Source organism: Schistocerca piceifrons, chromosome 7 (genome assembly GCF_021461385.2).
Source record: "Schistocerca piceifrons isolate TAMUIC-IGC-003096 chromosome 7, iqSchPice1.1, whole genome shotgun sequence".
NCBI lineage: Eukaryota > Metazoa > Arthropoda > Insecta > Orthoptera > Acrididae > Schistocerca > Schistocerca piceifrons.
The window spans coordinates 525953229-525970333 of record NC_060144.1 but is presented as its reverse complement, the minus strand read 5'-3'; the positions used below and the strand labels follow the sequence as shown (position 1 = coordinate 525970333).

Here is a 17105-nt window from a genome sequence, read left to right as displayed (position 1 = left end):
AGACTCCCACAACTGAAGCCCACTAATGAACTACGCAAGATCTCTACCTTAGAGCCCCTTCAAACAAGAATGAAATAATTACGTAGTTACAAATTACTGGAGACACATCATAACAAAGCGTCCAGGCCACAAACACACACACACACACACACACACACACACACACACACACACACACGAACACACCAGACCACAGTACCAAAACTTGACAGTAAGACCTACAGTCTAATCGATACCAGCATTCAGGTACGAGGGCGTTCAATAAATGACGCAACACTTCGTTTCTCCGCCAGTTTCAGTTAAAAGCATGCGGGATTTGTTGTGGGACATCGTGCAGTATTCCTGATTCAGGCCCTGTTGTTTCATGAAATTTCGGTGGGTGGCGCCGCGATACGTAGCCTCCAAGATGGCGTCTGTAACGGAGTGGCATTCCAAGCAGAGAACTGAGTTTCTTTTGGCGGAAAACTAATGGATCGCAAACATTCACAGGCGCTTGGAGAATGTTTACAAAGCCCTGGCAGTAAACAAACACGTTAAGTCGTTGGGCGAGGTGCCGGTCATCATTGCAACAGGGTCGCACAAATGTTTCCCGATCTTCCGCGTGCCAGCCGGCTCCAAAAAGCTATGACTCTTAAACTGCTGGAACGTGCGGACACTGTCATTCGAGGTGATTGGCGGATCGGTATCAACCACATCGCTGCACAACTGGACGTCTCTGTTGGTAGTACTGACACCCTCGTCCTCCATTTGGGGTGTCCAAAGCCTGCTGGGTTCCTCGCTGCCTAACAGAAGACCGTAAAAAGCAGGGCCATGTGCGCGCCATTGCTTGCACGTTAGAAGGCTGTGTCGATCATGTCACGGCCAGTGAAAAATGGGTTGATCACTCCAGACCGGAAACGAAACGGTAATCCGTGGAGTGGCACCACACCACTTCTCCTCCGATGGAAACGTTCAAAGCTCCACTCTCGGCCACTAAAGACATGGCGATGGTCTTCTGGGAATCTGAAGGGATTATTCTGCTTGAAGTTGTGCCTCATGGTGCAACGATCAACATCGAAGTATGTTGCGCTACCTTCAGGAAACTGAAGAAACGACTTCAGCGTGTTCACCGCTACAAAAAGGCAGACGAACTTCTCTTCCTCCCTGACAACGCAAGGCTTCACGTAAGTCTGCGCACCCAGGAGGAGCTCACAAAACTTCATTGGACAGTTCTCCCTTATCCACTCTACAGCCCTGGTCTCGCACATTCTGACTTCCCTCTGTTTGGCTCTCCGCGGAAAGAAGTACGTCGATGTTGGGGAGGTTATTAATGCAACGTGACGCTGTCTCCGACGTCGAGCAGTAGGACCAGTAAAGAGGTGCCATGCAGACATACACACCCTGCCCTCACCCCCTCCCCCCCCACCCCCTTCTTCCTGCGTCGCCAGTAAGGAGGCGTAAGGCCGTCGCATTCAAGGATGTTACGTTGAAAAAGAGCGTTTTGCAGTCGATACAGTGGGGAGTGATATGATGTATCGAAATCCTAAATAAAACCAATCTTCTTTCAGAAAAAAATGTGTTCCATTACTTACTGAACTCCCTTAGTAATCATACTACTATCCCTACCAAACACCCATATTTGTAAAACTCAAAACACCAAGGTTTCTAACACTATGTCTCTGTATTAAGCATGTATTAACCAACTGTAACAAAGTGATTGTGTGTATAATCCCTCCTAAAATGCAGATAAATTATAGTTTGGCGTAAATATGTAACACAACCTACTTACAATTTTCTTATGTTTCCAGAATGAGATTTTCACTCTGCAGCGGAGTGTGCGCTGATATGAAACTTCCTGGCAGATTAAAACTGTGTGCTGGACCGAGACTCGAACTCGGGACCTTTGCCTTTCGCGGGCAAGTGCTCTACCAACTGAGCTATCCAAGCACGACTCACGCCCTCTCCTCACAGCTGTACTTCTGCCAGTATGCCAGTTTCTTATGTTTGTTGATTTGTACCCGTTCTAACACACGAAAATGTTTTTTTTTTTTCTTATCCACCCAACTATTCGGCAACAAAATTTCTATTTAATTTTATCAGTTTGTAACCAATACTTACGTGAATATTTCTGACACTATTAATTCGGTAACAACAATTTTTTTACTCTGTTTTCTTAATCTGATAAACACAAACTGTAACGCACTATGTCACAGTGCCATAAAAAACACTGTCATACGAACGTACTGAAAGGAAATTGTAATAAATATTTGCAAGCCAATGGCTAAAAAAACAAGCGAAGCACGCTCTACAATAGCCTGGTCTTCTCCCGGAGGGGAGTGATGGGGTGTATTGAGTGGGGGCAGAAAAAGTGTATGCTAGTGTAGGTGAGTAGGGAAAAACTAACCCGAATTGTTGGAATACAGCTTTAGCTGTGTACTGCCTGGAACAGACACGTAAATTAAGTACCTAGGAGTAACATTCCAAAGCGGTACGAAATTGAACGAGTACGATAGTAGGGAAGGCAAATGGCCGACTTAGATTTACGGGGAGAATTTTAGGAAAGAGTGGTTCATTTGTAAACAAGGTCGCGTCTGGAAGATTAGTGCGGCCCGTTCTTGGGTACTCCTCTACTATTTGGGAGACCCAGCAGGCTGGATTAAAGGAAGAAATCAAAGCAATTCCGATGCGGCCTGTTAGATTTGTTTCTAGTGGGTTCGATCGGCACGCAAGTATTGCGGAGATGAGTCGTCAAATCAAATGGGAATCCCTGAAGGGAAAGCCGAACATATCGAGAAATTTTAGAGATCCGGTGCGGCTGCATGCTCGAAATTTTATGAAACAATCACTGCGCCACTAAAGTATGAAGATGCACAGGAATGGAAACGACCAGAAGCAGTACGGACTACACTCCGCCACGGACAATACGGCGGCTTGGAGTGTATGTATGTACATGTAGATGTAGATCAGTGGAAGGCGATAAAAAGTTTTAATGTTATAACATTCGTAGGACTTTTTATATACGCCTTGCATTACAGCGCATTACGAGAACATTTCACGTAGCACGAAGTATTTCTCGAGTAAAATGAGCCGAGCTTCGGCTAATCTGTCTGCAGGCAGGTAACCTGTCCGGTGACGGTACGTTAAGCAGCGAGGCAGTAAAGCAGGCGTTCCAGCTCCAGGCACCCCACCGACCGCAGCTGGAGACGCCGGCTGGAGCCTGGCGCCGACGCCACAACCCGGCGCCCCGCGGCGACGCCTTCTCACGGTTTTTGTCAGCTCCGGGCAACGCTGCGCTGTCCGTCGTAAAACAAATGCGTGGCTAGGAGTTAAAACTCTTCTCCGTTTTATACCACTCCATCACTGACAAAACCCGTACAAGTACGACGAGCCGAAATCTTCAGCAAAAGGAACACGAACTGGGAACGGTCTCCAAACACTGACGCGATACATTCAGTCGAGGATCACTGGTGACGATGTCGGGACGGGCAGAGGTTCAGCTGTCTCGGCATACTAACAGCAAGCTCTGTTGTTTAAAGTATATCAGTGTTTCTTAATTGAAACCCTTTTTAATGTCCTCTTTTATCGGGGAACCCCTGGCATATTTCTGTAGTATGTTCTTCATGCAAGATTCTATAGATGCGTTATTTGCAACAAAAATAGCAGTTTCTACACTACTGGCCATTAAAATTGCTATACGACGAAGATGACGTACTAGAGACGCCAAATTCAACCGACAGGAAGAAGATGCTGTGATATGCAAATGACTAGCTTTTCAGACCATTCACACAAGGTTGGCGCCGGTGGCGACACCTACAACGTGCTGACACGAGGAACGTTTCCAACCGATTTCTCATACACAAACAGCAGTTGACCGGCGTTGCCTGATGAAATGTTGTTGTGATGCCTCGTGTAAGGAGGAGAAATGCGTACCATCACGTTTCCGACTTTGATAAAGGTCGGATTGTAGCCCATCGCGATTGCGGTTTATCGTGTCGCACCATTGCTGCTCGCGTTGGTAAAGATCCAATGACTGTTAGCAGAATACGCAATCGGTGGGTTCAGGAGGGTGATACAGAACGCCGTGCTGGATCCCAACGGCCTCGTATCACTAGCAGTCGAGATGACAGGCATCTTATCCGCATGGCTGTAACGGATCGTGCAGCCACGTCTCGATCCCTGAGTCAACAGATGGGGACGTTTGCAAGACAACAACCATCTGCACGAACAGTTCGACGACGTTTGCAGCAGCATGGACTATCAGCTCGGAGACCATGGCTGCGTTTACCCTTGATGCTGCATAACACACAGGAGCGCCTGCGATGGTGTACTCAACGACGAACCTGGGTGCACGAATGGCAAAACGTCATTTTTTCGGATGAATGCAGGTTCTGTTTACAGCATCACGATGGTCCCATCCGTGTTTGGCGACATCGCGGTGAACGCACATTGGAAGCGTGAATTCGTCATCGGCATACTGGCGTATCACCCGGCGTGATGGTATGGGGTGCCATTGGGTATACATCTCGGCCACCTCTTGTTCGCATTGACGGCACTTTGAACCTTGGACGTTGCATTTCAGATGTGTTACGACCCGTCCTGATCTCCTACCAATTGAAAACGGCTGGTCAATGGTGGCCGAGCAACTGGCTCGTCACAATACGCCAATCACTACTCTTGACGAACTGAGGTATCGTGTGAAGCTGCATGGGCAGTTGTACCTGTACACGCCATCCAAGCTCTGTTTGACTCAATGCCCAGGCGTATCAAGGCCGTTATTACGGCCAGAGGTGGTTGTTCTAGGTATTGATTTCTCGGGATCTATGCACCCAAATTGCGTGAAAATGTAATCACATGTCAGTTCTAGTATAATATATTTGTACAATGAATACCCGTTTATCATTTGCATTTCTTCTTGGTTAACAATTTTAATGGCAAGTAGTGTAATAATATTTATTTGTTTCAAACAGTATTTTCAAAATTAACCCAAAATCAGTTAAAATAACTTAATTTCAAGGCCATACCACCACTCAGGGCTTTTAAATTTCAATTTTAATGTGTTAAATAATAGTATTGTATCACTAGTCTCACCTGCAATATGCAGACGACAGTGCTTTTTTTTGTTTTTTTGTGTTTTTTAATCTTATGTAACTTAACTGCTGAGGTCATCAGTCCCTAAGCTTACACACAACCTAAATTATCCTAAGGACAAACACACACACCCATGCCCGATGGAGGATTCGAACCTCCGCCGGGACGAGGCGCACAGTTCATGACTGCAACGCCGTAGACCGCTCGGCTAATTCCGCGCTGCCAGACGACAGTGCTTTTCCACCTCACACAACAGCAGAGTTTCAGCTACCTATAAATTGCTTCAGTAGTGAATAGGAACGGTTTTACCTGAACATCAACATCCAAAACCAAAGTTTCCCGCACAGTCAACTTCTGGAACCGTCTTTCTTGGTTTCAGGATCCACTTTTGGAATAAGCAGACCATCAACTAACTGACCATGGTGAAAGGAGAACAGAATGCGTGGTGATTAAGTGTTGCTTTTGGACGTCTCACTCATCGAATCTTACAGAATAAAGATTCGAGGCTACACATCAAACTAATGGTTTATGGAGCAGTTGTTGCTGCTACCGTGCTGTATGCTTTCTAAACCCGTTAGCTTTATCGCCGTGACCTTAAGAAACTAGAAGGTTCATCCAACGGATTAGAAACAACAGACTTGCTCGACAAAGTGAAGTGAACACTGTCAGAAGGCCTCATGTTTCGTCTCTGAAGAAGCGCTATAAGGAACGATTCAAGAATAGTTTAAAGAGTCTAAACAGTGACCCGAGGTTGTGCCATAGCAGACGGCTGCACGTCTGTCTCAACTGCTGTTTTACATTTCGAGCAGAAACATTGGAAACTGGAAAGTGAGAAACGTGAGATATGCAAGCACGCACAGCCGCGCCCTCTACTCTCTAATGTATATAATCTGTGTCGTCGCATTTTTCATGACAGGATTGGTCTGCTAAGCCTTCAAAGGCAACCCCACTCCTGAACTGCGATGCAAAAACGGAAATAAGGAGAAAAATAAAACTCATATAAGAGCATTAGCAGGCGACGAGGTGTGTTGGTTCCAATTCTGGCAGATACACTAAATATTAGGCTTTACAGGTGAAAGTTAAATTCTCATAGCGGGTTCAGCATCACGTCTGTTGCGATATTTATTTTTTGTCGCATATCAGAAGAGAACGCATGAGTGCAGATATTTTTATTAGTGGCCGAACAACATTCCTTCAGTATTTACTTCATTTGCAGGCTATTAATTATAGCTGTTAAGTGTGGAATGTTTTACGTTGGTTAGTACCTCCACGTATGTTGGAAAGAGCAAGCCATTAATTCTCTCTCCTTGGCAGCAAGTCAGGTGTTGATGTGTGGAACCATGGATGCAAAACGATTCATCAACATTGAGAGGCCGCGCAGGATTAACCGAGCGGTCTGATGCGCTGCAGTCATGGACTGTGCGGCTGGTCCCGGCGGAGGTTCTAGTCCTCCCTCGGGTATGGGTGTGTGTGTTTGTCCTTAGGATAATTTAAGTTAGGTAGTGTGTAAGCTTAGGGACTGGTCACCTTAGCAGTTAAGTCCCATAAGATTTCACACACATTTGAATACTTGAACAACATTGAGAGGCGTAGTCCACTTAGTGGTGCAGTTATGACTGTGCACATAACATTTGGTAGTAAATTGTGTGACATGTTTGCAGGAACACCCTCTATAGTTGCAAATGTTAAGAGAATCAACAATGGCATTCATTCCTGTTGAATATATCTTTTAAATTCCACTAGAATTACGCTAACGACATTAATTTAAGGTTTTCTTCCAAGATGAATCAGACGTCAGTTTCATAAAAGTTTTGTATTCTTCTCCTGACATGGTCGAAGGCTGCGCACTGATAATAAACTGGTATATAATATACAACTTATTCTGTTATTTAATCTGCTGTTTGATTGGAAAATACTGATCCTTCAAGTATTGCATAACATTTTCAGTAAATCTCTCTCCTACTCTCTCCTACCTCAACCATTTGCTCCACCAAACCGCCTTTTGTTGTTGGGAGCAAGCATCTCTCTCGAGCGCATTCAAATTTTTTAATGGCAAGAATTATTTCGTGACCCGTAACTTCATTTACCACTTTACCCTGACCGATTAAATTAAGGTAACTGGCTATTGACCTTGTTAAAGACGTCGCTTAAACGGGTAATTGCAAGCAGCCACTTTGTACCAAATAATCAATAATTCAATTCGAAAGAGTTTTCTTAAAGGAAAACATGCACCTCTTCAGTCAAGTAAGAAATGTACGTTAATTTGTTTCCGAGTTACTGACCTTAACACGTAAAACTAGCTATGTATGCACACTTGTCACGTCCTCGCGTAGTATTTTAAACAAACAGTTACTTAGTAGTCGAGATTTTACGAAGTTAATGATTTTAATGATCTCATCAAGAGCATCCCTATAACTAGGCGGTGTTTTCTTATGCATCAATTGCCTGCTTATCGATCGTGCAGTGTTTACTAAAACATTTTTTTGCGATATTTTAAATAAGCTATACAACCTCGTTAATTATACCCCTCATCTGCAGGGATATGACTGCAGTTGTCGCACGGTATGATATTCCCTTAAAATAAGAATTTGGGAGACCACTTATTTCAACTACAGTACCACATGATGATAGAGATTTGCTTAGAGAACATCCTTCGTTAACACATTTTCGTGCTGATACCTAATTACAGTATTACACTTTATACTGAGAGTCCAGCTACATCGTTAGATTCATTCAGGGTTGGGGTGTCATTAAAAGAAAGACGATATTCGCCAGAGCTGGAACTTCACATGAGATTTCAATCGCCATCTTCTTCCTTAGAGTGAAAATACTTTGTTCGCGCCCAGCTATGTAGGTAGCAATCATTATCAGAATAAAATAAGAGACATAAGAGCTCATACGGAAAGATTTAAGTGTTCGTTTTTCCCGCGCGCTGTTCGAGAGTGGAGCGGTAGAAAAGTAGCTTAAAGATGACACTTATCTGAGAATTGCGGAGTAATTACCTAATTTTAGATGTAGATGTAGCTCATTACTGCTATTATCTGCAGACACTGTTTTGCGTATTTCATGAGAAGGCAGCAAAAAAAAAAAAAAAAAAAAAAAAAAAAAAAAAAAAAAAAAAAAAAAAAAAAAAAAAAAGAAAAACATAACGAAAACAAATCACAATAATTACGTAACTGTCGTCCGGAAAGTGATATGGCAATGGCGAACAAAGCAGAAAGGGCGATCAAGCTCGTTATACGGTTGTGTGTCGCTGTTGGAGCTCTTTTCTAAACAAATAACTGCCAATCATTTTGTTATTCTGATTCGGGTGTACATCTATGAGTGACTAATCAGTTAGCTGTTACTCTATCAGTATGCAGATTTACACTAATAGTTTTAAAATTTATTTAGTTTTTCTCTAATGTACTGGAATAATGTGATTCCGAACGACCAGTTTCACGTGTGCGAAACTGGAGCTCCACGCATTACAAAATGATCTTATAATAATCGTTAAGTAAGAAAGGTGTTCCGAAATTATTTTTTCAGATTACTACAGGGGGCAAAGAGCATGAAAACAAATATATTTAGTTGTGGTCCGTAATGGCAATTTCTGATGCAAGGGACTACTTACACAGAAGATAGTGCTAATTACAGCACTAGCCTTCGCAGGAACTCCTCGAATACGTGGTCACTGTCCTGTGTGCACCTAGTACATTGTTGGACCATTGACTGTCTTGCCCTTTCGAAGATTCCTGGCATGTCCGCCATGGTACCAGAAGCGAAAGCAATTGTAGCGACAAGATCTTCTTCTTTGCCCACATTGGTTTCACACACCGGCTGCTTCGTATGCCACCGGAGGAAGAAATCCAGACACGTGAGGTCAGCCACAGGGTCACATCGGCAGCTCTATCAACTCCCGAAGGTGCCTCTCAGGTCATTCGAAACACCCTATATATAAATATATTTTCTTGATTTGCCCAATAACTGGATCGTTTTAACGACACCCCAACTCAGAAGATATAGTTGCTGAACAGTTCAAAGAAAACCCGAGTCTCATTTCAAATAGGTACCCCACTCATACAAATATAGCCGGCGGTGACTTCAATCTACCCTCGATATGCTGAAAAAATTACACGTTTAAAGACGGCGGACCCGGGTTCGAATCCCGGCGGGGTCAGAGATTTTCACCTGCATTGACATAACTGTGTGTTTGTCTGTTCGTTATCAGGTCATCGTCATTCATGAAAGCGGCGAGATTGGACTGCGCAACGGTTGGGACTTTGTACGGGTGCTGATAACCGCGCAGTTAAGCGCCCCCCAAACCAAACATCGTCATATCTACCGTCCCGCTATCTAAAGGCGCGCGGGACAGCCGAGCACTTAAATTTTTCTGTTCGAGGCCTGATTTCTCATATTTTGTCGTAATGGTCATTTATCCCTATGTAGGTGGGTGCCAACATAATGTTTTCGCAATCGGAGGAGAAAATTTGACTGAAACTTCATGAGAAGTTCCCGTCGGAAACGAGAAACGCCTTTGTTTTAATGATTGCCACCCCAATTCGCGTATCATGTCTGTGGCACTATCTCTGCTATTTCACGATATGACAAAACGAACCGGCCTTCTTTGAACTTTTTCGATGTCATCCGTCAGTCTCACCTGACGTGGATCCCACACCGCACTGCAATACTCCAGAATAGGGCGGACAAGAGTGGCGTAAGCAGTCTCTTTAGTAGGTCTGTTGCTCCTTCTAAGTGCTCTGTTAGTGAATCGCGGTCTTTGATTTGCTGTAACCACGACATTATCTATGTGATAGTTCCAATTTAGGTTATCTGAAAATGTATTCCCTAAGTATTTAGCTCAATTTACAGCCCTGAGATTTGTGTGACTTATTGCGTAATCGAAATTTAGCGGATTTCTTTTAGTACGGTACGCATATGAATAATTTCACACTTTTCTTTATTCAGGTTCAACTACCGCTTTTCGCACCATACAGATATCTTATCTAAATCATTTTTTCAATTCGTTTTGGTCATCTCATGACCTTACAAGACGATAAATAACAGCATCATCTGCATAAATTGGGCTACTCAGATTGTCTCCTGTATCGTTAATATAGATCAGGAACAATAGAGGACCTATAACACTTCCTTGGAGAACGCCGGATATTACTTTTGTTTTACTCCATGACTTTCCGTCTGTTACTACGAATTGTGACCTTTCTGACAGAAAAACACGAATACAGTCGCACAGCTGAGGCGATATTCCATAGGCATGCATTCTGGTTAGAAAACGCTTGAGGAACTGTGACGAAAGCCTTCTGGAAATCTAAAAATATGGAATCAATTTGACATTTCACAAGAACGATGTTTTCTGAATCCGTGCTGACTGTTTGTCAATAAATCGTTTTCTTTGAGGTAATTCATAATGTTCGAACACAATATATGTTCCAAAACCCTACTGCAAATCGACGTTAGTGATATGGCCCTGTAATTCAGCGGATTGCTCCTGTTTCTGTTTTTGGGTATTGGTGTGACTTGAGTAATTTTCCAGTCTTCAGGTACGGAACTTTCTGTGAGCGAGCTGTTGTATATAAATGGTAAATGATGGAGCTATTGCATCGGCATACTCTGAAAGGAACCTGACTGGCATACAATCTGGACCGGAGGACTTGCCTTCATTAACTGATTTAAGCTGCTCTGTTACACCGATGACATCTACTTATATGTTTCTCATCTTGGTAGTTGTTCTTGATTGTAATTCAGGAATATTTTTTTCGTCTCCTTTGGTGAAGGAGTTTCAAAAAAAGGGACTTCACCGTTGTTACCGCATCTTGTCACTGGTGTGCTTTATGTATGACCGGAATCTCTTTGGCTTTTCTGGCAGATTCCTAGACAGAGTTTCGTTGTGGAAATTACTAAAAGCATCTCGCATTGAAGTACGCGCTATATTTCGAATTTCTGCAGAACTTTGCCAAATTTGGGGATTTTGAATTCTTTTAAATTTGGAATCCTTTTTTCGTTGCTTCTGCAACAGCGATCTGACTAATTTTGTGTAACATGGGGGTCAGTACCATCGCTTATTAACTTATGGGGTGTATATCTTTCAATTGCCGTCGATGCTATCTCTTTGAAAACATTCCACATCTTTTCTACGCTTATCAGGTCGGAAGGAGTGGAGACTGTCTCTTAAAAAGGCGTTAAGAGCATTTTTATGAGCTTCTTTAAATAGATGGCTCTGAGCACTATGGGACTTAACTGCTGCGGTCATCAGTCCCCTAGTACTTAGAACCACTTAAACCTAACTAACCTAAGGACATCGCACACATCCATGCCTGAGGCAGGATTCGAACCTGCGACCGTAGTGGTCGCGCGTTTCCAGACTGTAGCGCCTAGAACCGCTCGTCACTCCGGCCGGCCTTTAAATAGACGTAATTTGCATTTCTCTTCGATGGTTGTGGGTGTTACGGTATTCAGCCCAGCAGCAACTGCTTTGTGGTTACTGATCACTGTATTCGTCATGATCCTATTAGTCCACGACTATTTGTTGCTAAGATATCAAGTTTGCTTTCGGAATCATTTACGCTTCGAGTGGGCTCATGAACAAATTGTTCAAAATAATTTTCTGAGAAAGCATACAGTACAATTTCGGATGACGTTTTATGACTGCCGCCGTCTTTAAACGTGTAATTTTTTCAGCATATCGAGGGTAGATTGAAGTCACCGCCGGCTATATTTGTATGAGTGGGGTACCTATTTGAAATGAGACTCGGATTTTCTTTGAACTGTTCAGCAACTATATCTTCTGAGTTGGGGTGTCGTTAAAACGATCCAGTTATTGGGCAAATCAAGAAAATATATTTATGTATAGGGTGTTTCGAATGACCTGAGAGGCACCTTCGGGAGTTGATAGAGCTGCCGATGTGACCCTGTGGCTGACCTCACGTGTCTGGATTTCTTCCTCCGGTGGCATACGAAGCAGCCGGTGTGTGAAACCATTATGGGCAAAGAAGAAGATCTTGTCGCTACAATTGCTTTCGCTTGTGGTACCATGGCGGACATGCCAGGAATCTTCGAAAGGGCAAGACAGTCAATGGTCCAACAATGTACTAGGTGCACACAGGACAGTGACCACGTATTCGAGGAGTTCCTGCGAAGGCTTGTGCTGTAATTAGCACTATCTTCTGTGTAAGTAGTCCCTTGCATCAGAAATTGCCATTACGGACCACAACTAAATATATTTGTTTTGATGCTCTTTGCCCCCTGTAGTAATCTGAAAAAATAATTTCGGAACACCTTTCTTACTTAACGATTATTATAAGATCATTTTGTAATGCGTGGAGCTCCAGTTTCGCACACGTGAAACTGGTCGTTCGGAATCACATTATTCCAGTACATTAGAGAAAAACTAAATAAATTTTAAAACTATTAGTGTAAATCTGCATACTGATAGAGTAACAGCTAACTGATTAGTCACTCATAGATGTACACCCGAATCAGAATAACAAAATGATTGGCAGTTATTTGTTTAGAAAAGAGCTCCAACAGCGACACACAACCGTATAACGAGCTTGATCGCCCTTTCTGCTTTGTTCGCCATTGCCATATCACTTTCCGGACGACAGTTACGTAATTATTGTGATTTGTTTTCGTTATGTTTTTCTTTTTTTTTTTTTTTTTTTTTTTTTTTTTTTTTTTTTGCTGCCTTCTCATGAAATACGCAAAACAGTGTCTGCAGATAATAGCAGTAATGAGCTACATCTACATCTAAAATTAGGTAATTACTCCGCAATTCTCAGATAAGTGTCATCTTTAAGCTACTTTTCTACCGCTCCACTCTCGAACAGCGCGCGGGAAAAACGAACACTTAAATCTTTCCGTATGAGCTCTTATGTCTCTTATTTTATTCTGATAATGATTGCTACCTACATAGCTGGGCGCGAACAAAGTATTTTCACTCTAAGGAAGAAGATGGCGATTGAAATCTCATGTGAAGTTCCAGCTCTGGCGAATATCGTCTTTCTTTTAATGACACCCCAACCCTGAATGAATCTAACGATGTAGCTGGACTCTCAGTATAAAGTGTAATACTGTAATTAGGTATCAGCACGAAAATGCGTTAACGAAGGATGTTCTCTAAGCAAATCTCTATCATCATGTGGTACTGTAGTTGAAATAAGTGGTCTCCCAAATTCTTTTCTTTAAGGGAATAACATACCGTGCGACAACTGCAGTCATATCCCTGCAGATGAGCGGTATAATTAACGAGGTTGTATAGCTTATTTAAAATATCGCAAAAAAATGTTTTAGTAAACACTGCACGATCGATAAGCAGGCACTTGATTCATAAGAAAACACCGCCTAGTTATAGGGATGCTCTTGATGAGATCATTAAAATCATTAACTTCGTAAAATCTCGACTACTAAGTAACTGTTTGTTTAAAATACTACGCGAGGACGTGACAAGTGTGCATACATAGCTAGTTTTACGTGTTAAGGTCAGTAACTCGGAAACAAATATATATTGGACAAATATATTATACTACAACTAACGTGTGATTACATTTTCACCCGATTTGGGTGCATAGACCCTGAGAAATCAGTATCCAGAACAACCACCTCTGGCCGTAATAACGGCCTTGATACGCCTGGGCATTGAGTCAAACAAAGCTTGGTTGGCGTGTAGAGGTACACAACACAATACCACAGTTCATCAAGGGTAGTGACTGGCATATTGTGACGAGCCAGTTGCGCGGCCACCATTGACCAGACGTTTTGAATTGGTGAGAGATCTGGAGAATGTGCTATCCAGGGAAGCAGTCGAACATTTTCTGTATCCAGAAAGGCCCGTACAGGACCTTTAGCATGCAGTCGTGCATTATCCTGCTGAAATGTAGGGTTTCGCAGGGACCGAATGAAGGGTAGAGCCACAGGTCGTAACACATCCGAAATGTAACGTCCACTGTTCAAAGTGCCGTCAATGCGAACAAGAGGTGAGCGAGACGTGTAACCAATGGCACCCCATACCATAACGCCGTGTGATATGCCAGTATGGCGATGACGAATACACGCTTCCAAAGTGCGTTCATCGCGATGTCTCCAAAAACGGATGCGAGCATCGTGATGCCGTAAACAGAACCTGGATTCATCCGAAAAAATGACGCTTTGCCATTTGTGCAGCCGGGTTCGTCGTTGAGTACACCAACTCAGGCGCTCCTGTCTGTGATGCAGCGTCAAGGGTAACCGCAGCCATGGTCTCCGAGCTGATAGTCCATGCTGCTGCAAACGTCGTGGAACTGTTCGTGCAGACGGTTGTTGTCTTGCAAACGTCCCCATCTGTTGACTCAGGGATCGAGACGTGGCTGCACGATCCATTACAGCCATGCGGGTAAGATGCCTGTTATATCGACTGCTAGTGATACGAGGCCGTTGGGATCCAGCACGGCGTTCCGTATTTCCTTCCTGAACCCATCGTTTCCATAATCTGCCAACAGTCATTGGATCTCGACCAACGCGAGCAGCAGTCGCGACACGTTAAACCGCAATCGCGATCGGCTACAATCCGAACTTTATGAAAGTCGGAAACGTGATGGTACGATTTATCCTCCTTACACGAGGCATCAGTACAACGTTTCACCAGGCATCGCCGGTCAACTGCTGTTTGTGTGTGACAAATCGGTTGGAAACTTTCCTCACGTCAGCATGTTGTAGATGTCGCCACCGGCGCCAACCTTGTGTGAATGCTCTGAAAAGCATATCACAGCATCTTCTTCCTGTCGGTTAAATCTCGCGTCTGTAGCACGTCATCTTCGTGGTGCAGCAATTTTAATGGCCAGTAGTGTATTACGCAGTTGCGTAAGCTTTGCGTAGTGTAAAAGAATGTCTTGCGGCTAGGGACTCCTATCGGGTAGACCGGTCGCCCGGTGCAAGTCTTTGTAGCTGACGCCACTTCGGCGACTAGCGTGCCGATGGGGAGGACACGATGATGAAGTCAACACACACACACAGTCCCTAAGTGCTGAAAATCTCCGACTCAGCCGGGAATCGAACCCGGGCCACTTTGCATGGCAATCGGTCGCGCGGACCTCTTAACTATCGAGGCGGACGCGGTAGTACATATTTTCTGGGAAATGATATTACGACACTAACCAGTAAGGATGTAAATATTTCGTTCAGAGTGAAAGTCCGAATAATTGCAACGATCGACAGATGGGATTCGTTGTTCAGCTCATCAAGGAGTCCTTTGTGTAGAATTTGCAGTCATGCAGCAGGTGAAAATACTGGCGCTATGAATAATAATATTTCCGATGTCGCACGCGTTCCTGAAAGAAAGAATATTGCGGAGACAAGGCTTAGCCACAGCGTGGGGGATGTTTCTAGAATGAAATTTTCACTCTGCAGCGGAGTGTGCCCTGATACGAAACTTCCTGGCAGATTAAATCTCTGTGCTCGACCGAGACTCGAACTCGGAATCTTTGCCTTTCGCGGGCAAGTGCTCTACCATCTGAGCTACCGAAGCACGACTCACGCCCGGTCCTCACAGCTTTACTTCTGACAGTATCTCGTCTCCTACCTTCCAAACGGGTGTTAGTCGTGCTTCGGTAGCTCAGATGGTAGAGCACTTGCCCGCGACAGGCAAAGTTCCCGAGTTCGAGTCTCGGTTGGGCACACAGTTTTAATCTGCCAGGAAGTTTCATATCAGCGCACACTCCGCTGCAGAGTGAGAATCTCATTCTTGTCTGCTTCTGTTTGTATGCCGACAGTTTGTACCAGATAAAAATTATGTCTTCAGCGCGTCAAAAATAAATAATACTGAAAAATGTTTTGTTTGTGATTTATGTTGCCGAGAAATTGGAAATATAAAACCAAATAATGTGCTCTCAATTTAAATGCGGCTCGTTTGTAGTTTCACCCTCTCCCTCCTGCCGCTCAGACAGCATGGCGTGGTGATGGAAGAAATGTGTGGCGAAGCTGTACGCTACGGCACTCTTGCCCCTGGTTTAGTTAAAATACACTCTAGTCTCTCACCAATCAGGCATATTTCTACCTCATTTCAACTGCTGCAAACGTTTTGTCGTACCACATCCCGAAACGTGCAGTTCTGATGTCTTTCGTCAGAGGTACTGGTATCTACATCATGTACGTGTACGTGATTACTCTTCTATTCACAATAAAGTTCCTGGCAGAGGGTTCAATGAACCACCTTCCACCTGTCTCTCTAACGTTCCCGTCCGCAGCTCGTGGTCTCGCGGTGGCGTTCTCGCTGCCATTCCCCAAGAAACCTTCCGGCATCTGATTAAACGTATGCCTGCGAGAGTCGAAGCTGTCGTCAAGGCTAACGGTGGGCCAACACCATATTTAATTCCAGTATTACCGATGGAGGGCACCACGAAGCTGTAAGTCATATTCAACCAGGTATCCGAATACTTTTGATGACATAGTGTATGCATTACCTTCACGAAATGGACATTGTCGACATTCAAGAAGTGTTCGAAACAAAGCATCAACTTGTATCATGAACACCGAATGAAAAACGGCGCGCCACAGTGATCACAAAGTATGGCACCACCAAGATCGAAGGCGAATTGCTTGGGAGCTACAATCCGTTTAGGACGTTCAGCTAGGTATTCACTCTTAAACAATGCTTCTAGAATGTTATTTTTGTAATGGGTGGACGAGAACTGACAGAATGTGACATCATACAAGCAAATGTGAGACCATCTTTCGTGGAGCTTACCGTAAAACTGGCTATCCTTCAAGGCATAGCTGCAGATAGGGTGACAATATGTTTTATAGGCACAGAAAAAACGAACATGAAGAGGCTGCATTTGACTAATGGTTGCAGGTGGTTTGAATTGCAATGTCACATCTTTCAGGAGGTATAGTTTGCTCTAAAGCAGTATGATTATTATTCGGAGACTAGGAATGAAGCAAAATCAAGTTATTTTGACCAGCTGTTGGCCGAAAGCAGTCCTCATACAATTGTTATAGTTTTGGTACACTCATTTTCCTACTCTTGTTTGCTGTGAGTTAAACATTCCCTAATGACCTTGCAAGAT

The 17105-nt window shown here is 43.7% G+C and overlaps 1 non-coding gene across 1 annotated transcript; it reads right to left on the bottom strand.

The window, feature by feature from the left end:
- Window positions 1-1852: 1852 nt before the first annotated feature.
- On the bottom strand, window positions 1853-1927 carry Trnas-cga. The gene has a single exon. It is a non-coding gene; the product is annotated as a tRNA-Ser (tRNA).
- Between the last annotated feature and the right edge of the window lie 15178 nt (window positions 1928-17105).